This window comes from Lactuca serriola, chromosome 1, assembly GCF_051521515.1.
Source record: "Lactuca serriola cultivar US96UC23 chromosome 1, Lser_US96UC23_V15, whole genome shotgun sequence".
Taxonomy (NCBI): domain Eukaryota; kingdom Viridiplantae; phylum Streptophyta; class Magnoliopsida; order Asterales; family Asteraceae; genus Lactuca; species Lactuca serriola.
The window spans coordinates 238,728,629-238,754,640 of NC_136408.1; positions in this window are offsets into that span (position 1 = coordinate 238,728,629).

Here is a 26,012-nt window from a genome sequence, read left to right on the forward strand (position 1 = left end):
AGTGGATGAAGATGCAATATGGAATTGGGAAGAGGGAAAGCTTGAAAAAAAAATGTAGTCTATGATCCTCCTCATGAACAAAAACCTCAAGAATCATATGAGGCTAACAACAATGATGTGCATTCTGATTCTCATACGCCTCCGTCATCTCCTAGAGGTAAATGCAGACTCACTAACATCAGGTTGAAACTCAAAAAATGCCACAGGTCCTAGAGGTAAAAGATCACTTTCTGATGTATATGAAGACTGTCCAATTATTCACTTAGATGTTGAACAGTTTGAGAGGTGTTTCTTTGCTACTAATGTGCCAAACGATTATTCTGAAGCCTCAAAACACAAAGAATGGAAAGATGCTATGGAAAACGAAATGAAAATAATAAAGAAAAATGAAACATGGGAGTTGGTCGATAGACCAAGAGATCGAAAGGTGATTGGCGTGAAATGGGTCTACAAAACTAAATTAAACCCTGATGGAACTATCAGCAAACACAAGGCTAGATTGGTCGTTAAAGGATACTCACAACAAGCGGGTATAGACTATGGAGACACTTTTGCTCCTGTCGCCAGACATGACACCATAAGGACACTAATTGCATTAGCAACTCAAGAAAGGTAGAAAATAGTTCAACATGATGATAAATCAGCATTTCTAAACGGCAAACTTGAGGAAGATATTTATGTCGAACAACCATATGGATTCACTGTTGAAGGGAAAGAAGAGAACGTGTGAAAATTGAAAAAGGCTCTCTATGTCCTAAAACAGGCCCCGCGCGCTTGGTACAATAAAATAGACTCTTATCTTATTGTGTAAGGCTTCGAGAGAAGGAAAAATGAGCACACTTTGTGCATAAAGAAGCAAGGAAAAAATGATTTGCTTATTATATCCCTCTATGTCGATGATTTTGTGACAGGAAATTATTCAAAGTTGATCCTTACATTCTAGGAGAAGATGAAGAAGAAGTTCGAGATGACTGAATTGAGTTTAATGAATTAGTTTCTTGGCATGGCGGTTCAATAATCAGAAGATGGGATTTTTATTTCCCAAACCAAGTATGCAGAAGATATCCTCAAGAAGTTTAAAATGTAGTGTTCCAAAGCAGTAGCAACACCCCTTGTGGTAAATGAAAAGTATTCTAGAAATGATGGAAGCAAAAAGATTGATCCTAGATAGTATAGGAGCTTAGTTGGAAGCTTGTTATACTTGAAAACAACACAATCATATTTAATGTTTTCTGCAAGCATGTAGTCAAGGTTTATGAATGAGCCAAGTGAAATTCATATTGGTGCTGCAAAAAGGACTCTATGATATTTGTGGGGTACTACTAATCATGGAATTCTTTATCAACCTTGTTCTGATCTGAAGTTAATTGCTTATTCTTATAGTGACTGGGGTGGTTCCCAAGATGACATGAATAGCACCTCAGGTTATGCCTTCTCATTTGGCTCGGGCGTGTTTTTGTGGATTTCTAAGAAACAGGAAGTTGTAGCTCAGTCCACTATATAGGCTGAGTATATTGTAGCTTCAGCTACTGCTAATCAAACTGTATGGTTGAGAAAGATCTTTACAGACATGGGATTCAAGCAAGATTATGCTACTGATGTCTTTGTTGACAATCAATCAACCACTTTCATTTCAAAAAATCTAGTTTGTTTCAACAAGACAAAACACATGAAGGTCATGTTCTATGAACTTCGAGATGATCAATAGGAAAAACTTGTGAAGCTTGTCCATTGCCCCTTAGAGTTTCAACTTGCAAATATTCTAACCAAAGCCTTGCCAAAAGGGAAGTTTGAGTTCCTTCGATCCAAACTTGGTGTTACAGCAAAAGTCTCAAGGAGGAGTGTTGACACATGAGACCTTTTGTGTAGCCACGTTTAGTTCTTCACCTGTTTTAACTCTTTTATTTAAAGCTTTGTGTCAGTTAAGAAGATGTTAGGTTGTAAGAGACCTCTGAAATACTTGACATCGACTATAAATATTGTTCCTGTTCAGTTTGGTGTTATCATCCTTTCATGAAATAAAAAGAATAAAGGTTTCCTCTCTGTTTTTCACCCATTTTTAGAATTATCTTTCTCTAACAAGGTTAATTAAAGTAATATATATATATATATATATATATATATATATATATATATATATATATATTATAAATTTAAGTAAATATCAATTCGATATGCATACTTTGTTTTCGTTTACATTTTATGGATGACATGATTTTACAAAACGGAGAGGTTAGTAACAACTAGAAAATCTAAATTGCACCTAAAATTAAGGTTTTGAGAACACTACAATAAAAAAGGGTAATAAGTGCGACAAAAGTCACCCGTAAAGAATATCAAAGTCGTTGGTACATGCAATAGCGGCGACACGTCGCCGACAAAAAGTCGCCGCTATTGATTAAAATGTTGGCGGTAATAACACTTGTCGCTGTCAATTCTGTTGTCGCCGGTAATAACACTTATCGCCACAAATGCTTTAGTCGTCGGTATTCATCCTATCACCGATAATAGTGTCGCTGGTAATAACATTTTTTATATTTTTTTAATCATCAATTTCGGTGCAAAAAAACTTGATACATTACGACATTATATGCAAATTTTTTTTTACATAATATCGAATTTGGTACCGAATAGTGTAACGATATTATATATAATTAATTACATGCTAAAATAAACAACCAAAGTTTTATAATTACAACAAGAAAGTAGCAAAGTGTCACGAAAAGTCTAACATACGGAACACAAACTAATTATCTAATGAAACATTACCTCCGTTCCCATGGTTTCCTCTTTGATCTTACCCCGATTAAAAGAATCCATAAACTTCATCCCTACACGCTAGGTCGTTGAGTATTGTCTGAATACTTTCCAACTACATAACAAATAACAACATATATAGACTTATATGTTAAATTATCAAACCAAATCAACATGCATTTATTTATGCCAAAGTACATTTTTATTTTTAAACTAGGGACGAAAAACCAAAGTAAATTGTTATTTCTTGCACTTAAAACATAAACATGATTACAAACACAATTACCAAATCAACATGCATTTATTGATGTGAAAGTACATCGCTATTTTTAAACTAGAGAAAAAAAAACCAAAGTAGATTGCTAATTCTTGGACATAAATTATAAACACAATTATCAAATCAACATGCATTTACTATTCATTATATAGATACATGAGACTTTTAAATTAAATAATCTACTGTTTTTGTGCTAAAGAACCTTAAATACAAGAAATACCAAGCTACATTGCTATTTCTTGCACTTAAATATAAGAAATACCAAAAGTTCATTGCTATTTCTTACACATGGGACAAGAATACGATTATCAAATCAACATACATTTGTTGATTTAATAGTACATTTTTATTTTTAAACCAGAGACAAAAACCAAACTACATTGCTATATCTTGCACTTGGGAAAAAAACCAATTACCCAAGCTTTTAGCAAATAATCACCACAATCCAAAATTACCAAATCAACATGCATTTATTGAGATTAAATAAACATGTTTTAGTCGTGACGGTTGTTGTAACGCCTTGTTTCGAATCGTTTTTCCCATTTCGGGATGGTGATCAATGATTGGTTATTAGCAGACTTAGGACCCCTTAAGAATTGATATTTGGACTCATTTAGAGGTAGATGATGTTAGTTAGATGATCTGGGTATTCGGATTGTGCTTTGCAGCTAAATGGTATTTTCTAGGGGTTCTATGGGAAGTGGATGTTTGTTTGGTATATGGTAAGGCAAGTACGAGTTGATTGAAGGGTAGAGCTTCTTGTTACCTTTTCTTGGATATAAGGATCGTCGGAATCGAATTAATAACAAAGAAATTATGTCCATCAGAATGTTTAAGGGTTTAAAGGGAAACCCTAGTACGCGGGGCATACCTAGGGAGTACATGCAGCATACTGATGCGAAGGGCATTACGTTGGGCGTAATGTTGTGTACGCTTAGCGTACTACGAAGAATGGATCAAGGGTGCGAGACATCATACGTTGGGCGTACGAGGAGTACGAGGGCGTATGAGGGGTATAGTGAAAACCCTAATTTGGATGTTACACCCTATATAGGCACATTGAGTGTAACAGCCCGGAATCCCAGGTTTTTGTTATAATTATGTTTTGGGGGTTTTAAGAGGGGACTCGGCGAGTTGGAGTCTAGACTCGCCGAGTAAGATCGCAGACCTGGTCGCGGGTTCGCGACTGGACTCGACGAGTCCGGATATGGACTCGACGAGTCTGCGCTGTTCAGCGAAAACCCTAACCGTTTAGGTTTGGGACGTATATAAGGGACTTAGTGGCCGTCATTGTTCACTTTAGCCTTTTGAGAGAAACCCTAATTCGATTGTGTGCATCTGGAGCAAGGTTGAAGACCATTGTTGATTTTGGAAGAGTTGTTGTGCAAGGAAGAGAAGGCTTGGTGAAGGGAACAACAAGGGGAGTCACGTTCTGAGGATTGGGGACACAAAGAGCACATCATCCAGGTAAGAATTCGAGTTATACTCTGCTATGTTGATGTGTATATGGATTTAGGGTTTATGGAACCCTTTTGTGACTAGATTGAATGTTACCCTAGTCCCCCAAACGATTGGAACCCTGTATTGGGACCTTTGGAGGTCCAGAATGCCCCATGCCTGAGCATTTCGGGAATTGATGGAGGTTTTGGATTGGAATCCTTATGCCTTAGGTCAAAATGTAAATTATGAATCATGGGGTGTATTATGAGCACCGAAATGAGGACCTTACGTGATGAATCAGTTTAGGAAGGCCAGACCTATGAATGGTCGGAGCAGTTCTGACCTTAGAAGGCAGTTGGAGCGGTTGCATGGCATGGACTCACCGAGTCCGATGAACAAACTCGGCGAGTAGCTTGAAGATTAACTGGGACTCGTCGAGTTGTTCTTCAGACTCGGCGAGTTGAGTCGGGGTGGCCCCGCGATTCTTCCAGGAGGAACTCGTCGAGTCAAAAAGGGGATACTCGACGTGTAGAAAGGGAATCTTAAGGAATCGGTGAGCTAAGGGCGAGTGGACTCAGAGTGGTTGAACTCGGCGAGTCTTGGGGTGACTCGGCGAGTTAGGTCGCGGGTTGAGTGAAGTTCTGAGTATGGGGACTCGGCGAGTCATAGGGTTGACTCGGCGAGTAGGGTCAGTCAGGGGTTGACTTTGACCTTGTCTTTGACCAAGGGTTGGCCAGTGATTCCAGGGGTAGTTTGGTAATTGTTGTTTATTGTTGGAGTTCAGTGCATTGGTGGCTGTCCAGAGGTGGAGATCGTATCAGTGATCGGAGCAGCTTGAGCTATCTGTTCAGTCGGCAGTTTCGAGGTGAGTTATCCTCACTATATCGCTAGGGTTTATGGCACCAAGGCCAACCTTTTATCGGATGGAAATCCGGGTAATTGTCAGTTGTTACATGTTGTGGGCCGGAAGGCATTGCTATGTGGACCAGAAGGTCATGGCCTGGAAAGGCGTATGTGTGCATTTAGTATGTTGACTGATTCGTAGGGTGATATTATGCTAGTGACCGGCTAGACCGGTATCTTGAATAGAGTAAGGTTATGTTATGTGGTCTGTTGATAGATTGCTGATTGTGAACTGTTATATGATTATGTGTTATGCGTATGATTGCTAGACCTGATGTGACCCGGTATGCAGGGTCGTTCTATGTTCTGTTATGATATGTATGCTAATATGTTATGGGCCGGAAGGCAATATGTTATGGGCAGGAAGGCATTGCGTTATGGGCCGGAAGGCGATATGTTTTGGGACCGGAAGGTCGTGGCCTGGAAAGGCGTATATGTGGTTGGTATGTTGGGGGTATCTCACTAAGCTTTCGGGCTTACAGTTGTGGTTTATGTTTCAGGTTCTCAGGAGTCTGTGGCAAGGCAAAGGCATGATCGTACCGTTCCTCGCGTTGGTGTTTTATGAATTGAACCTGGGAAATACTCTGTTAAATAATGTATTGAAAACCTTTTTGTAACAACATTATTAAAATGAGTGGCTTTTGAAAAGTTTTAATTGTTTTGAAATTTTGGACGTTACATTGAGTCTTTTTGGCTGGCATCTTTAACAGCTGCCAAGTCCACAAAACCTTAGAAATCGTCCCTTTGCGTCGATGGTTGTGTTTTTGAGCTCATTATGTGCATCTTGGTGTTTCAGGGTCATTTCCAAGAAGATGGAGTTTGGTGCAAGGTTGTGGATCTTGATTATGTGCTTCATTTCCAGCTTGTTCTAGGTAAAAAGTTATGATCTTCATTATTAATGGATTTGATCTATTATGTATGAGTTTAGGTGTATTTTGGTCCCATGAAATGTGATCTAGTGGTTTGACACCACTCTAGGAGCTATGACTTGCCACTCTTGGTGCTTTTGAGATTGTGTCCATTTTGTGAAAATATAATGCTTTATCTTGAAGTTTGGTTCTTTTGAGGCATGTAAAGTCATCAAGTCAATGATTTTATGGTTCTAGATGTTCTTTAAGAAGTAGATCTTTGGTTTCGACCCCGAGTCATGAGCATTAAGAGCTTAAGAAGGGTTTTGGCTTTATGGATGAGCACGTTGGGCATATAAATCTACACGCACAACGTAGATGCCAAATAGCGAGTACGCTTACCGTACAGCTGAGTATGCCACACATACCCAGTCAGGAGAGATTTGCATGTTGGTCTTTACTTTGGGCCATCTTTTCGGCTTAGTTGTTTTGGGCCCTATTAGGCCATCAGGTTTTGGGCTGATAATTATTTTGTGAAGGCCTACAATTGGTTTGGTCCCAATTTGGAAAATTGGGCTTTGGATTGCGCCTTGGGTGGTTTTTGGTACTTGGGCCTTGTGGATTATATGGTTTGGGCCTAAGTCTTGGTCCAAACTAAGTGAGGGGAAAATTGGTGTTTTACCCTAGTAATGGATTTATGATAATGGTTTGGGACCCAAATGTTGATTAGGTGTTGTTTTGATTGTTGATAGTTTAGGGTTCAGTTATCCAACAACTAGAGATTTATCCGTGGGATTCAGCAGTCCAAGGTGAGTTTCCTCACTATGTTTAGCGGGTGGAAGGAACCAATGTCGGACCATGGTTTATATGTAGAGTGCTAGATGTCTGTGTGACTTTTACATGTGTATGTGTTTGTATGCTTATTGGGCGAGGCCCGGTGGTTGTTCAGTTTGCTAGTTACAGGTTATGCATATATGATGTGTATGTAGGAGGGGCCCGATAATTATGTAATATGCGACTATCTTCGTGATTTTCACATGTCTTTCAATGTTATATGATTACATGGATATATGTTTAGTGGGCGGGGCCCCTTATGTGAGTATGGGCGGGGATCATTATGTGATAAGTTATGTATGGTATGTGGTATCTTGGGGAACTCACGGTTGAAAGTGCTTGTCAGTTCTCTAGGATTCACAGACATATATAGAGTCATAACAAGGCAGTCGTATCGAGGACGTGGCTACATTGAATCCCTTCAGTTCGTGCGGGGAGGGGGGAGCTCATGCTTGTTGGGTATTACCTTTCCTGGAGCCTCTTCTCACTCACACATCATATGATTGTGTGGTGGGCGGCATTGCGGGCCGACCCAAATCGGCGTGGACCTATTGAAACTAGGTTATTCTCGGATGTGTTGTTGTCATTGGGGATAGTATAGGTGCTTACAAGTAAAGGTTTCCGAAAGAAAATCCCTACCTTCAGCACGTAGGGATCTTAATAGGAATGACAGGGGAATAGTTTTCAATTTATGTTTCAGGTACTTTGGTTTTCAAATGGAAGAGCTCGGGATGGTTGCAAGGCACACACGACATGTTTCCGCATTATGTGATTTACTCTGATTCGATGATTTTTTGCTAAATCTTTATTACCATGGTTTTGTGGAAATAGTATGTATTAACGGTTTATCTATTTTAAAAACAAAAACTTTATGTCATTATTTTTAGGGACGTTACAAGTTGGTATCAAAGGCTTGATTTATGGGATTCGGGCACACTTTCGGGTGTGTCTGAACTCAAACTGAGGATTTGGTAAAGTTTTTCAAAAAGAAATATATTTCTAGAAAGGGATATTTCTAAAAGAAGAACAGGTGTGGTGCATGCAATCAGCCGAGCTCAAGTAAGTTTTCCCAAATTACCCATACATGCTATTTAATATCCATTGATCTATGAATCTGTGAACCGCATGCTAGTTAGGGCTAAGGATCTGCTCAACTTTTTCATGATAGAATGCTAGAAGAGATGTCTTGTATGCCTATTTTATGAGCTTGTAGACTTGCATGCTTGTTCTGATTAGCCAGTGATAGGATGGCTTGATATGTGAGGCTTGGTAGCCTTGGGAGCATGGGTTGTTGGAATAGGTATGATTTGTATGCGTAAGGCAATCGGTAGTAGGAGTGGGAGCTTCTATTATGTGTAGGCAATAAGTGTTCGTTCCCAGAAATGACATATTGCGGAAAACATAGGTGTATGCGTTGCGATCGTCCCGAGCTCCTTTATTTGAAAACTGGAGGTACTTGAAACCAAAACTGAAAATCGTAAGCACTAAGCTTAGTGAGTTCCCCAAATACCACATACAATACATATCAACATACTTCCTAGCATATTTGGGTGTTGGCTTACCCCTTCGGTCTCTTTTGACCAGATATTGTCTACCCTATAAGCACATAAATCACATATTGTGATACATAACCATGAGCCATATATATCATTCATATATCATAATCAATAAAGGTGTTATGTGCCGATACATAGTTTTGCCATTATGCCACATTCCGCCATCTGGTCTTTCTTGCCATGCTCGGGGCCACCCCTAGGTCTTACAAACAAGTGCCAAGAGCCACCTCCTAGTCTTCCACGCAAGTATCACAAACACAAGTAGCATACATACTACTTTACTTAGATAATTAGTATACAGTGTGTCAGCAGCCACCTCATGATCTTTCATAAAAAATGCCTAGGCTAACCCCAGGGTCTTCCTATCATACATAATAGCATACAGTGTGCCAGGAGCCACCTCCTAGTCTTTCATACAAAATGCCTCGGTCTAACCGCCGAGTCTTCCTACAACACGTAATGGAAATGGGTAGGTGTTGGTGCCTTCAACCCATACAAACAGTGAGGAAAATCACCTCGAATGCAAAATCTCCCATGAAGAAATCCTTAGATGTTGCCCCGCTGGAATTTTGAGCTATCAACACCAGAACCAAATAAAATCATAGTTAATTGGCCAAAACCCTCAGGTTTGGTCCAAGGTCAAACTTGGTCAAAAGTCAACGGTCAACGGAAGTCAAATTCAACAAAAGAACTTCAGACTAAATACGCCCGGCGTACTCAGCTCATACACATAGGGTACTTACCAACCAGAAACGGGACCCCATATGAGTTTGCACATCGTACTCGAAGGTATGCCCGACGTACCCGGCGAAATGGCACTTTTCCATTAAGTGCTTAATCTCTTAAGTCCTTTCATCCAACACTCAGATCTAGTCCCACGATCTCATTCTAAGTCATAATGTTTCCACCTTTGTGACTTTCCATGTCTAGAAAATATCCAAAATCTAGAACCTTAACTTATTAATTCGTTAAGACATCATGATACTCTCATAGAAGGTATAATAAGGATCGAGATTACATTTTTATGGATCCTAAAAGCTCCATAATGGATATGGTACAACGGACCCCATATAGGTAATGTCTCCATATCTTGAGAGCGAACACCACCGCTCCGAACATTACATAATAAGTATGATATCTCGTCTCATGCGGCTTCAACTGTTGCGATCCATAGGCTATCACTCGTCCTCTCTGCATGGGGACCGCCCCCAAGCCTCTAATGGATACATTATAGAACACCACAAAATCCTATAGTCCCTCCGAGAGTGTCAAGACTGGAGCCTCGCACGACTGATGATGTAGGGTCTCAAACGCCCTCAACTGCTCAGGGCCCCACCGGAAATCCACCCTTCCTCGTCATACGAGTGAGGGGTACTGCAATCTTAGAGAAATCCCGAATGAATATACGGTAGTACCCTGCTAAACCCAGAAAGCTCCTGATCTCCAAAGGAGACCTCGACACCTCCCACTGCATGACTGCCTCGATTTTGGCCAAGCCGACCAAAATCGCCTCTTGATTAACGAGATGTCCTAAGAACTAGACCTCTCGCTACCAAAAATCACCCTTCGAGAACTTGGCATACAGTCGTTCTCGCCTCAGAACTCCTAACAACTCCCTGATGTGCTCCCCATGCTGCTCTCGGGTCTTAGAATACACCAAGATATCATCTATGAACACGATGACTGAGCGATCAAGGATAAGTCTGCAGACCCGATTCATCAGGTCCATGAATAGTGCTGGCGCATTGGTGAGCCCAAATGGCATCACCATGAATTCATAATGACTATAACGAGTCTGAAACACATCCTTTTCCACGTTCTCCTCTCTGACCCGGACCTGATGATACCCCGACCTCAAATCAATCTTGGAGAACCAAGATGCACCCTATAACTGATCAAAGAGATCATCTATCCTCCGGAGTGGATAACGTTTCTTCACCATCAACTCTTTCAACTCCCAATAACCGATGCACATCCGGTGCCAACCGTCATTCTTCCTAATGAAAAGGATTGGTGTTGCTAGTTCGAACGAACTGCTTGCCCACCAGTTCCTACAGCTGACAAGATAGCTCCTGCATCTTAGGTGGCACCAACCGGTATGCCGCCTTGGCGATAGGAGCCGCTCCCTACACCAGGTAGATCCGGAACTCGACCTGTCTCTCCGGAGGTATCCCTGGCAACTCCTCTGGGAACACGTCGGCAAACTCCCTAACCACTTGAACCTCTAAAACTATAATATGATGCCTGACCCGTGTATCCACCGCATATGCTAGATAACCCACACCCCGTGTTGAATATACTGCCGAGCCCTGGCACATGAACAAATCCGTGATCCTAGTCCGGTGCCCTCACCATATACAATCAGTTCTCCCCCACTTGGGTTTTGAACTACCACTCGCTGGCCCTCTCAATCTATCATGGCACCAAAACGACTATGCCAATCCATCCCTACGATCACTCACACCTCCCCCATGGGAATCCGTATCAAGTCTATCAGAAAGGACACTCCAAAGATCTCCAACTCACATCCTCGGTAGACCGAAGAAGCAGAAACTCCATGTTTGTTAGCGATAGAGAATCACAACGGACACTCTAGCTCGCCAACTGCCACACCAAACTTCGTACTAATTGTCTAAGAAACGAAAAACCGAATCGCCCTCGAGTTAAATAAAACCAATGTAGGAAAGGAGTTCACTAAAAACGTACCTAATCACATGTACACGGGATAAGCAAAAAAGTAAATATAGTAAATGAGATAAGGATAGAAACATACCAGCAACCACAACCGCTGCTACCCTCTCCTCTTCTGCTGTAAGCTGGAAGGCACACCCATGAGCCTTCGGAGGCTCTGCCTTACCTGGCCTCCCATTAGAAATCCTCAATATAGCTGGTGTGGGAACCTGCACCGGATTAGTTGCAAGCAATGGGCAGTTGGGCTTCAAGTGGCAAACCTGATCAGAGTGATAACATAACCTCAAACTCGGAACCAGGACGACTTGGAAACAATCCTTCACATAATGCCCCTCCTTGCCACACCTATGTCACCCACTATGGGTTCGACAAATCCCAGAGTGACCCTTGCCGCAGTTCCCACAAGTACGGCTCTGTTGACCCCTGGTCCTAGAATCAACGGTCTTAGAATGCTACGACGCCGGCTGCGACTATGTTTGGGCCTGCCGCTGCTCCCTCAAATGCAGCTCAATCTCCAACCCACTACAGGCTCGACAAGCCCCGAGTGGCTCCTACTCCTCCCCTGCCGCTATTACAGCTGATGCAGCTGCAGCGACAACCATCTCTGCAAGGGCTGCTTATCACCCGTCGAAGTAGTCGACCATGGCGCTATTAATAGACCCAAACATCTCCGATAGTTGTGCTTTGAAAAAGTGGCAACCTCATCATGCATGATCTCCCGAATCCTAGGACCCAACTCATCTGTCCTCATCTGCACCATAGGCTCAGGTGTTGTTGGCCCCTCCTGGCCTCCGTTTCCTGATCCTGATCCTGATTCGGATCCAGTCACAAAGCGTTTCGTCATCACCATTCTGAAACATACCAAAAGATATCAGATAATCCATATAAATAACTAGGAAGCTACTCCCGTCTATGCCGTAGGGGTTGTGACTTCCTTGCTACGCGTATGAGTCCTATTGTTTCAGTAGTACAGGCCCATATTTGTATCAAGTATCACCACAACACCCTAGCAACATACATGCATTTGGTGGTCGCTCATCCTCACCAATAGAGGAAGGCTAACTGTCTCACAACTATCCTACCGATGTTACACATCCCACTCGTTCATGAAACTTTCACCAACCTTGCAGCACTAGCATATGCTGGCCATAAATAACACTAGACCCTATAGACTTTCGAATATCTGATCATACCCTAAGCCCCTAATCGACAAGAACAAAACATAAGGCCAAATCAAACATTCTAAGGCTATAAAATCTTAAATATGTATAGTCGTGATACATACACAACTAACTACAGAAATAATGTCAATCTCATATAAGAAAACCCTAGGCTTGCCGGTATCATGTAATCAGACAATTTTATCATGCAATTCCTGAAGATCCCTAGCCTAATACTAACATGTCGTTCTAACATATATGGTATTTTGGGGTCTACTTACTGGCTTCGGCTGATCGTACACCCTGCATCCTCCTTTACTTATTTTGAAAACCATTTAAAAAAACATTTTGAAAATCTTTCCTCGATTTGAGACTCGATTCACACGAATGTTCCTCCAATTCACTCAAACCAAGGCTTTGATACCAACTTATATGACCCTCACATTTCAAACCAATTTAAATCTTTTCAAAACATTTAAAACCAAAAGTTCTTACAAATTTATTTTCAAAATAGTCTATATCAGAGTCTATCCATGAAACATAAACAAAACTTGAGGAGTTATACGATTATGCCTTCACCTTGCCGCGATCCCCTGATGTACGTGAAACAATAAACTAAAATTGTAAGCTCGATAGCTTAGTGAATTCTCCTAAAATACCGATACGCTGCACATAATAAATATAAAAGTAACAGCATATACTGGGTCCACAGCTTTACATACTGGATTACCCCCTACGACCATAGTGTGAGTCTGGAATGCCTTCTAGCCCACAACTCACATCTGGATTGCCACCGAGCCTACATTACGAGTCTCCCTCAATGTGTATCTAGAATGCTCTCGGGTTTGTTTGTTTCAGCACGGAGTAGTATCACCTCAACCCATCCCACATAATATGTCGACATATAATACAACTAATGCACATACAAATAATCACATGATATTACACATGGTCCTACAGATCTACCTAACTGGAATAGCAACTAACGTGCAACACTAAGTCATACTACCAATTGCTAGGACATCGTATCCAATGGACCAGTCTTGGTGCCTTAGACCCCTTAGTATGGTGAGGATAACACACCTTGCAACTGCCGACTCGAAAGATAAGCTAAAACTCTCAGATCACCGCCTCAAACTCCACCACCTATATTCACCACACAATCATGTTCATAAATGTGACAACCCAAAATTTTCCATTCAAATCAAACCATATCAATCCAATAGTAGTAGAACAGTTACAGTGAAAATTCAAACTTATGGAATAAGTTTGGCAGTTTTTAGGGTTTTACACCTAAAGAGATATTAGGAGAGTGGTTGCACTAGGATTAGGTGCAACACTGTAATTCCATTACCCTAGATCATTAGGATCCATTCCAAGAATAGAAATATTTTCTGCCAAAAATCTCTGAACTATAAATAGAATTCTGAACCAAATTGGTTCATTATTTGAATTCCAATTAGAGAAAAGCCAAAGACTCTCTCACGGATCTTCGGGTTTTCATCCCAGATTGTGAGTCTACTTTCATAGATGTGTTTTAATACTTTTTATATGCTAAATAACATTGTTTACATGTCTAAAATGCAAGATCCGGGAGTTTACCGCCCAAGAACGTTCTTGGGGAGTAAACTCCAAAATCAAGCCTAAAGGCCATCTAGTCCCATTTCCGTGTTAGGCATCTAACTAAGGACTTTATGTATGAGCATTAGAGGCTAGAAACAAATCAAAACCAAGTAGTTTGAGGAGTTTACGGCCAAGGAACCATCTCTTGGGCCGTAAACTCCAAGTAAAGGGCACAAATGAGTGCCTAATGTTCCTTTAGCCTTAGAACAAAAACATAGAAGCCTTAAACTCATGATTTAGGCCAAAAAATCAATTAGAAATCAATTTTGGAAGGGAGTTTACGGCCAAGATGCTCCTTAGGCCGTAAACTCCAAGATTAAGGGTCAAAATCCCTTCAAACTCTTCCTAAGGCTTAGTCTTCATTTTAGACAAATACCTTAAAGTGTTTAGGACCTAGAAAACTCATGAAAAGCTCAAGTTTTGAAGAGTTTACGGCCAAGAGTATTTCTTGGGCCGTAAACTCCTATTAAGGGGTCAAAGGACACCCTAGACACTTCCTTAGGCCAAGAGACTTTTAGGGCAAGTACCTAGATGAGTTTTGGACTAGTTAAAATTCTTAGAACCTCATGTGTGAGGGAGTTTACGGCCCAAAGAGTTCTATGGCCGTAAACTCCATCAAATGGTTCCATTTAGTGCCATAAACCTTCCTTAAGCCAAGGGTTGAAGCCTAGACTTGTTCCTAGAAATGTTAGGGACTTGAAAGGACAATAAGAACCCTCCCAAGGGAGTTTACGGCCGTAAACTCCAAGGGAAAAGGGTCTTTGGGCCGTAAACTCCCCAAAGGAGTCAATGTGGTGCCCAAACACTAGTATAGCCTTGAAACAATTCCCCTCTAAGGTTGTAGTACTTCTAAGCTCCGTTTCATGACTTGGTTGAGAGTTTACGGCCAAGAGCTTACTCCCCTGGGCCGTAAACTCCAATGAATATGGTCTTTTGACCTTAAACTTGCATTAGGGGCATTGCACTTCTTTGTTGCAACCCATTAGCCTCCTAGCACTTGACCAAAAGTGTTTTTCTCGCGCTTAAATGTTATTACTTGTATAATTAGTGTTATAATCACTATTTATTTATATACATATTTTTTCATATGTGATTAGGATCATTGTGTGTGTCTCAATCTTCACTTGACACAAGCACTTGTCCGATCCTTCCGTACGATAACAGCCGTTCAATTCCAGTCACATACTGCAGGTGAGTTCATACCCCTTAACTAATGTTTTAAACTATTTTAAATGTTTTATGGGGGGGGGGGGGTACAAGTAGAATCATGCTACTTATTATGTCAATCACATGTGATTAGTCAGTAGGATTATATTACTTATTAGATCAATCGCATGTGATTAATATACAACATTCAAAAGATTTGGCTACTTATTAGCCGTTTTACCAAACAGTTTCCTTCAAATGATTTTTATAAACATTTTATATGTTTCAAACTACTTATTACACTGTACCTCTTACTCTGTGTATCATATTTCAAACTTATTTACAACTGTGTTTTCAAACCAATGTTCCTTGTACTTATATTGTTTTATCAAACAAATGTTCATTGTACTTATATTGTTTTATCAAACAAATGTTCCTTGTACTTATATTGTTTTATCAAACTTATGCCTTCAAATTGTTTTATAGATTGACATCAAGTCGATCTTTCCTTAAACTAATATTCATGTTTCAAATGTTTTACCAAACTTATTTATGCTTTTGTATTATAAATTGCATGCCTCTATATGTATAGCTATATAAGAAATGTTTAAAAGACATAGGAAGGCCATCCGCCCTATTTCCTTTTTCTCGATTTGGATGTGTTCTGGTGGGATTTCGGATGACCATCCGAAGGTCGTTTAAATATTAGTTATATATCATGTGTACATATATAGTCATAAAAGGTCCTTCCAGTTCATCCTATGCCCTTGGGTAGCAAGGGTATACATCCACGTCCATACGTACCACTTAGAGTACTAGTAAGCTACCATATGGGTAGTTCAGGAAGATACTAGAACCATTACTAGAACGCGATATCATACAATGAGTCAGTTCATTCATGAGTCAATACTTTCTAGAACTTTACAGTACATTACATATACAACTATACTAGGACGAGAACATATACAGCTATACTAGAATGATTACATTACTATACTTGCTAGATAGAGAGAACACACATTTCAGCTAGCACATGTAGAACATTACAGTACACTACTATACAATTACATGATTACACTTACATGAGTACAATTACATGATTACACTTACATGAGTACACTTACATATACATAGAATAGACGTCACTAGGGGCTATAGCACGGAACCAGTTCAGGATCTAACTATACTGATGAATCACACCGTAATTATGTATATCAACCCATAAAAGATATACTAACTATAAATACATAAGGGATCAAAAATACTCTGACCAAGAGTTTATACTTTAAATAGTAAAATATTTAAGTAAGTATACGTGCTACATTCATACTAAAATCAGTGTCATTAGGACAATACAAAAGAATTATGATTGTTGGGCAACACAAGTAGGCCTAGAGACATATGGTCAAAACTGGGAAGATATAGCCTGATCACCTATATTATCCGAGGGTTGACTAGCATGTGCCTAAGTTTAAGTGTGTGGTTGCAACAATGCTAAAATCTTACCAACCCTACTACAATGAGAACAATAGAACATAACAATAAATTTAAAATACTATAGGTGTATTTTGGTGTTACTATAAGTACTTTGTACTTGAGAATTAAATCGGGATCTTCATTACTAAGTTGATAGTTGCTAAGTGGATACACTGAGGCTACATGTAATTAGGATGTTATAGACTCAGAATCTGTGATAATTTTGCCTTACCCCTATTCTGTGTGAATAAGGAGTTAAGGTCACTTATTCGAAGGTCTATCCTGTTTAGATTACACATAGCCGGTATGCACTTCACAAATAGCGATGTAACTAATGAATGTTTTCTAAATAATTATCTAGATAGTTCGTCTAATAATTATCCTCTTACCCTAAATTCTCGCATAGAAATCATAGCTGGACTCCATCCCCTTGACAAACCAGTATCTTCCGAATGAAGTCATAGCTGGTTGGTTTGGAGAAGAACCAGAGAATGATCATCTTATCCCCTTGGATGATCACCATGATGAAGACTTTTCGTATGATGCTAACTTCGAACCAGAGGTTGAGAACCTACCCCAAGCAACACCTTTCCAATTCCTAACCCTCGTCCAGCTTTTCATGGCCCGACCCTGAGTGAGTGGAATGCTTGGAAATATAGAGCGAAGGACAAGAGCAGTTTATGCTATTTGATGGCGACCGAAGCTTTTATGACTTGAGAAATGAGGGCTTAGCAGATATAGTCTTGCCAATCTTGGTCCGCAGAGGGGCCCAAAATGAGATTCAAGGCAAGACAACTCTACATCAGATTTCAGAAGTAGTCGCCTATGCTAGAATGCATACCCTCTACACCATTCATCTAGCATATACTCACGAGAGATCAGAGAGAAACCATGAAACCCTATTGCAAGCACTGGCTGAATCACGAGCCGAAGTCATAGAGCTCCGAGTACGCCAGATGGTGTGCGAAAGACAGCTACTTGACAAGGAACGTCAATTGGTTGAACTAAGAGTTCACCAGAGGGATGACCGTCGCCAGTAGTAGACGCTTTACTTTATTTCCCTTATAAAAAGAAATCGTGTTTTCTGTCTATGCCCGATGTGGTGTTTTCTATGAAATTATCTTTTACCGTAAGTACTTTAGTTAGGTCTTTATGCTATCAGGAACTATCTTCTGTGGATATGATGTGAGACCTTTACAAGGTCATTTTCCAGAATCCTTACATCGTGAATATCAAAGATATTGACAGCCGGCTAACTTCTGTGTCATTTTTTTCATTCAAGTACTTTTATCTTACTTTCATTAGAGTCTATCAGAATCATACTTTAGTCAAGTCATTGGACTATGGTGATTTATCCCCAGAGGCATTTCCAAGTCTCTTTCAGTGGTTGGATCTCATTATTCACCAACCCACGATACCTCAGCTCGAACGACAAACGTATTGAGACCATTCTACGAACATACTTTCATTCTTTACTAGGACTGCATCATAGAGATGTAGGTCAAACTTTCGAGAACATACTCTTACTCTTTACATGAACAATCTAAGTACATCAGGGTTAACCAGAATCGCTCACAAAACCCTTATCTTTCGTGAAACAGAATCATGTCGCCAAAGAAAGACGAGCAACCCATCAACCAAGCACCAACCCTACAGATTGATGCAGCTACCGTTCAAGCTGCAGTCTCGGCTGCCGTGTCAGCTTTTCTGACGCACCTTAACGCTAACGATGTGAATGTTAGCGGGATTATTAACAACAATTCCAATCCAAGTAACAATCAAACACCGCAACGAGCAGCAAACTACCACGACACCCCGAGTTCCGAGACGAAGAGTAACAAACGGAAGTTTTGGGATAGAAAGAAGGACAAATCGCGTAAAGGAACGAACAAGAAACAACCTCGGGTAACGACCTTCATAACTACGACATTTGTACCTTCTACTAGCATCCCTTCGGAAACACCAGTTGTCCCTAACCCAGCCCGACAATATGCTGGAAATCTCCCAAATTGCGTCAAATGTAATTATCACCACCTTGGACCTTGTCGGGGGAAGCAGTGCTCAAACTGCAACAAAAAGAGGCACACCAAACGTTACCGCAAGAGTCTATCAAAACCGATCAACAACTCGACCAACGCCGATGGAAACCAGACTTGCTATCACTGTGGTGAGCTTGGGCACTATAAAAGAGATTGCCCGAAAAAGGAAAGAACCTGCGTCCCCATAACTCCTACTCGACATTTCCCTTCCACCACCAATGTGGATACTATCCATATATGTCACCAATGCGGTGAAATTGGACACCTCCAGAAGGATTGCCCGATAACGCAGAACTCTGGCGCAGACGGGAAGATTCTCAGGATCACAGCTGCAGGAGAGCCTGCTCCGGAACCACGTTAAATATAATTTAGGCGTTTCGTTGTAACAGACTTATAAACTATCTAGAACTGGTGCAACTAGAGTCTTACCTTTTGCGAGATCCTGTCTGTATAGGGAGTCTCATGCTGCGTATACTTGTCTTTTGTAGTATATCTTATTCGCAGCAATAGTCTTGTGGTAAATCTAAAGTACTGTAACTCTGTTCATGGTTGCATAGGTGTGTTTTGTCTGTAACCGTCTTATGTTTAATTCTAATGTCTTTAAAGTTCCAGTATGATTCCGACATTATCATACAATCAGATTCAATTTGATCGACGCCAAAACAGCTTCATACGTACATCTCTTTCTTCTAGATCACTTTTCCAGCGAAGCCGTCATATCATAAATCCCCGAAGTACTCATTCCAGGAGTACCTCTTAGTTAATTTCTTTCCGAAGAAATCCCCGAAGTACTCATTCCAGGAGTACCTCCTAGTTAATTTCTTTCCGAAGAAATCCCCGAAGTACTCATTCCAGGAGTACCTCCTAGTTAATTTCTTTCCGAAGAAATCCCCGAAGTACCACTCGTGCAGTACGTCAAGTTCAATCCAGGAATTCATGCGGATGATCTATCACTGAGGAATGTATACATAAGAGTGTTATATAATCAAGGTTCTACAGTTTTAGAATTAATGATTTCGCCTTAACTCTTTTCCTCATTGGGATGTGAGGGTAAGGAAGAATCAGTTATTCGACTACCTTTTCAATCTTAATTATATACGACTCGTATACACGAAATTGTGATCGTGAAGCCCAGTATGAATTCTAAAATGGACTTCAGGACGGAGAACTGCCTAAGTATACGAGTAATCACATCGTCATGTGAACAAACCTAGAACCCAGTACGACTCCCGTAAACAGATCGCCCTATAGTTTAAACACCCACGAAGATGTAAGAACAGTCTGGACAACTTAACGAACTACACAGAAATAGAATTAGAAGACTAGGTTTCTCACCCTAGAGAACCTCGGTCAGATTCTCCTAGAGATCGATGGATCGCATCGTATGTACCTCGGATAACGAGGACTCCGTCAAAGATTTACATAGAAATTGTTATCTCTGCCTCGCATAGACGAAATGGTTGAGCAAACACTAGGAAAGAATTACTTCCAGGAATGGACCTGAGATCCGAATATCATCAGTTCAATGTGTTAGGGAAGGATGTCTGGAAGACTATCTTCCGAATTCGATGCGGACACTTCGAGTCCGTAGTGATACCCTTCGGATAGGACCAGTACGCCCATGGTTTTCATGAGCTAAATGAATAGGGTTACGTCTTTCTTACTTGGATCAATTCGTCATTTCTCCATGAAATGACTTACTTATCTACCCTCGTAGTAAGAAGAAAGCCCATGGGAACATTCCTTCAGAGGAACTTCTCGTGAAGTTCTCTAGGCATGAGTTTTGAAATTGAAGAGTCAAATTTCTATGGCACACTGTTAGTAATGTGAGAAATTTTGAGCACTTCTTCAATTTGCCAGAACCGTTGAGTATTTATCAACACCTGAGACGCCGACAGTTTTTCGCCAAATTCTAGGTCTTACCGACCTACCGCCTTAGTTCAATCAGAACTCTCCGCAAGCTACAGAAACTCGTACGACTTTGACCCAGCAAGGGGTGGCCTTTGACTGGGAAGTTATGCAAGAAAAGGAACCTTTGAAATTCCAAGTGAGTGACCAAGTTCTTTAGGATAACTCACTATGGGAATGGCTTAATACGCTTCGTAAAGCGTGGAAAGCTAAATCCAAGATTGACAGGACCTCCGAGATTCTTATCAGAATCGGTTCTGTGCCTCGCACAATGTGACAACCCTATATTTTTCCAAAAGCATTGTAACGCTCGAAAGCTAAGTACAACGAAATTAACCTCGAAAATAAAGTGTTCAAGTATCTAAGTTGGGATGCATCGAATATTAGATATCATGCCAAGGTTCCCAAAAACATAAAGAACACTCAAAACCGGGTTATATTGTAGAAATTATAACCACTCGTATATTTACGACGCGACGTTAAAACATTATTTGACGTAAAAAGTAGAATCTCAATAAAATGCATTTTAAGCCTTAAGTATCTAAACAAAAGTCGTAGATCTCGTTGAAAGGTGAACGTGCATAAAAAGATCGCCCAAATTGGACCTCGTATGAAGAAGTTACGAATTTTCAAAGTTTCGTAACGGTAGTCGAGGGCTAAAAACTCGGATTGAAGAACGAGTGTTATTTAGCTATCGCCACCTAAACGGAAGTTGAAGATCTCCTCAGTGGTATTAAAACAATAAAAAGACAAACGAAAACCGACGTCGAATAAAGAACCTATAAATTTTTAACGAACTTTAGGAGGCCCGGCCTATTAAAAATATATCATTAAAAAAATAAAGTCAAAACTAGCCGACGGAGTCTAAATGAAAGTTGTAGAGTATAATCTCACCTACGCGTGGATATAAAGAACACGAAAACGGAGCTCGTACGCGAAAGTTACGGAATTTAGAAGTCGGAAACAGGGATTACGCCCCGCGTACTCTGGGAGTACGCCCCGCGTACTAGACCCAGAGTCGAGTCTCATCGACCCGCCCAAGCTACACTCGGCTAGACCCAGTAGTCCCATCGACCCGCCCAAGCTACGCTAGCTAGACCCGAGTCGTAAGCCATGACGCCATATTACGCCCCGCGTACTCCAAGATTACGCGCCGCGTACGGGGTTTTCCAGCCCTATAAATAGAAGGCATGAGCTCGAGTCTTTGCACACCTTTCACAATTCTTCAGTCACTCTCACACCCTTCCAAGCACCAGAGAGCATTCCCTCACCTCGGTTTCCGCACTCGAGCCCCGACGAAAGATTTACGCTGCAGAGATCCCCGAAGAGCCCGACAACGCAACCATCCGCGGACGAAGTTCTGCTCAACCCTAGCCTCTCTCTTCGAAACGAGTGAGTTCATACCCCTACTTTTCAATTCTTTTCACGTTTTAGGGGGGGGGGAATACAAGTACATTACAAATCAAAGTATCATTTTTATAATATCGTTCTTATAGAGTGTTGATACAAAAATAACTTTATGTTTTAAAGGGATATTATATCATCAAGTTGTTATTACCAAATGGGAACATACTTTTGACAAACTATAATGAGCATAGTATTCAAGTGATTCATACATTTTACATATACATCTCGACAAATGAAATGCTTTCAAAGGAAGTACAGTCTTTTATCATCGTAAATCTATTTATATCTAGTAATGTGAGACAGCTTCACGTACGTTCGAGTATGCATTATTAACTCCTATATTATATACCATAATCCCTTGTAGGGGGAGCGTGATACTTGTGTATAGATCTATACGGGATTGACAATCCCACACCTAAGCTGTTAGCTACAGCTAGGCCGGCAGGCCTGCGGTGACAAATGTCATAACAGTTCCAACGCCTGAAGAACGTTGTTACAGGCCAACAATGTCATTAGCATGGTTATAAAACTCACATAAAAGTATAAAAACAAGTTAGATTTACGAGATTCATATATGCATTTCAGTTTTCCATCTTATCGTTAATACAAATTTTATCACTATTATTCAAGTATGGAAAACACAAACGCACTCCAACACGGGAAACTTTTCAAATCATTTATAGAAAATATTGGATTTTCTGAGAACCTCGTGCATCGGTTTACTATCAAAAAGGACATACTTTTTCAATACAAAAACGCTTATGAACTCACCAACTTAATTGTTGACATTTTTCGAAACCACTTGTATTTCTCAGGGAATCAGTAATATAGGTAACCACCAGCTTTTGGAGAAAGGAACACTAAGGATGTTTTATTATGGAACATTTATCATCTCATTGTAATATTCTTTTGCCATTATGTATAACGCAACAACATACGTTTTCATTATATATGTGATGGTTGTGTTACTTTCTTTACAATATTCAATGGTTGTGATACTACGTGAAGTCATCCACCCCCGAATGTTTCCGCCATTCTGGTTTGGGGGTGTGACAGATTGGTATCAGAGCATTGTTTATAGTGAGCTAAGTATATCGAACCACATACGATATACAAACTATAAATGCAAAGGGGACCAAAAACCCTCTGATGAAACATTTTCATGAACAAAATACATTCTTTTAAAGATATACATTTTTACAAGCATGCATCAATCTCGTATCATAACAAGTTTTACTAAAAAGTATTAAGGCAAATTACGACACTACGATTGAGCCCCGGGGTATGTAATCAGGTCGAGAATAAATATAGCCTGATCAACTATATTTATCCTGGATTTGACCAACGTACGTCGAGGAATGGTCGTAGTAGGCAACAAGCCAAAAACTTACCAAATACGAATTACTTTAGTTTCGCCAAAATTAAAATATTATAGGAGTATTATTGATAGTTGTACAAATTATAGTTAAAAATAGTAAGTCATTAAATAGAATTTTCTTTTCTTATAAAAGTCCTCATACATCCATCCTAGTACAGACAAATGGCCGGATTCCATTTACCAGGAGATCCCTACTACCCAAACCAAGGCAACGGCGGTTGGATAGAAGAAGACCCGGAGGAAGACCCAGAGGAAATCGAAGAAGAGGCCGAGGAAGAACCCGAAGGGGTTATCGAGGGAGAATTCGAAGTCGAAGTCGGAGAGGAATTCGAAGTCGACGAAGAGATTTCTAGCAGGACAGACTCCGAGCCAGAAGTGTACGACCCTCCCATCCCTCATCCTCCCGAAATCAGACCATATCAACCGGGACCCATTCCTATGTGGGGAAGTCACCTCTACTACTGGAGCCGCCAACAAGGTGTACGCCCTACTTTCGGCATGTGCCGAGATTTTTACAATGTCAGTGGGGGAAGCTCAGCTGATCGAGCACTCCCTGTTCTTGTGAACGCTATAGCTACCCAGAACTACGAGACGGACAAGCAAGCAACCAGAGTTCGCGAGGTCAATGCTGCTACCCAAGGTAACGCCGCTGACATCCGCCGTTTGGAAGGGCTACATGAGAATACCCAAATCTACACGGGGACACTTCAGAACCAAATGATAACGGCTCTGGCAGATATAAGAGAAATAAAGGAACAACAAGCAGATCTCTAGAGGCGACTAATGGGAGTCAAACGGTCGGATGCCGAATCTAGCTCCAAACGCCGCAAGTAGAACTTGTTCAAACCCCAACAATTTTGTTATAGATTAGGATTTCGGATAAAAGTTTTCCCTTATTTCCCTTGTTTCCCTGTTGTATCCGTAATCGGAGATCTCTAGGAGGATCAAATTTTCCAAACAACAACATGTAATGTAACACACCTCAGGTGTGACCTATATGCATGAATATGAAGTATTTCTTACCTCTCAAAAATTACGAGTTTTAAATTTCTATGCCTACCTTGAAACCATAAACTAAAGTCAAAACAAATTACAAGATACAACTAACACACGATTGTCAAAACACTAGAAACTTATACTATTCATTCTTATTTTTCTCCACCAGAACATGCCTCCTCGTAGATCAACACGCAGAAACTCAACTTCAACAGCACCTCCACCACCTCCTCCAATTATGGACACCGTTATGTTCCAGACTGCTGTAACCGCTGCTGTAACTGCAGCAATGGCTCAAATGAGCAACAACGGATCGGGGGGAGGAACAAACAGTTTTACAAATGGCCAAGGTCAAAGCCGTTCAGGGGTATGCACTTACAAAGACTTCACCAACGGAAAACCTATTCCCTTTTACGGAACTGGGGGAGTATTGGCTCTATCTCAATGGATAGAGAAAACAGAAGCTGTATTCGAAATCTGTGCATGTCCTGAAGAGAGCAAAGTAAAGTTCGTCGCTTTTACTTTCTCTGAACGCGCCCTGACATGGTGGAACGGCCACGTCCAGACACTAACCCTGGTGGTGGCAAACTCCATGGGTTGGGAAAACCTGAAAAGAATGCTCCTTCGAGAATACTGCCCAAGAGGCGAGATTCAGAAGCTTGAACAGGAACTGTGGAACCTCTCGATGGTAGGATCGGACATAGCTGGTTACACCAACAGGTTCAGTGACTTAATAACACTTTGCCCAGGAATGTTAACCCTGGAGAGCCAAAAGGTTGAGAGATACATTTGGGGACTATCACCCCAACTTCGAGGAAGTGTGCTAGCTTCCAGACCCTTGACTTTCGCCAGCGCCAAGGAACTAGCGCAATCTCTTGTTGATCATGGTGTCTGCCAAGGAGTCGCGGCGATTATGGCTGAACCAACCAAAGGGAACAGCAACAATGAAATCAATGCCAACAACAACAACAAGAAGAAATTTTGGAACAAAAGGAAAGGGCAAACTTCACAAGAACCTTCAAAGAAACAAATGGTTGCAGTTCATGCCGCTACTACCCCCACCACAACTCCTGCTACCTCTGCACCAACAAAACCATATGCAGGGATTCTGCCCAAGTGCAGCAAGTGCAACTACCATCACCATGGTATTTGTCGCGAGATGCACTGCAAGAACTGTGACAGGAAAGGGCACACAGCCCGTTTCTGTAAAGCACCGGCACGACCAATTACTCAGGTTTCTGGCACTGGGGTAAGCCGGGCGTGTTATGGGTGCGGAGAGACTGGACACTTCAGGAGGGATTGTCCCAAGGAAAGGAATATTGGCGGTGTAGGGAGAGTGTTGGCAGTAGGACAGAATGAAGCAATAGCAGACCCGACGGTGGTTACGGGTACGTTTCTACTCAACAACACTTATGCATGCATACTTTTTGACTGCGGTGCGGAGAGAAGTTTTGTGAGTCATAAATTCAAACACCTACTTAATCAAAAACCCCAACCACTCAATAAAATATTCACGGTAGAAATGGCAAATGGTAAAACAGAACACGCAAACGATTCATACGTAGGGTGCACA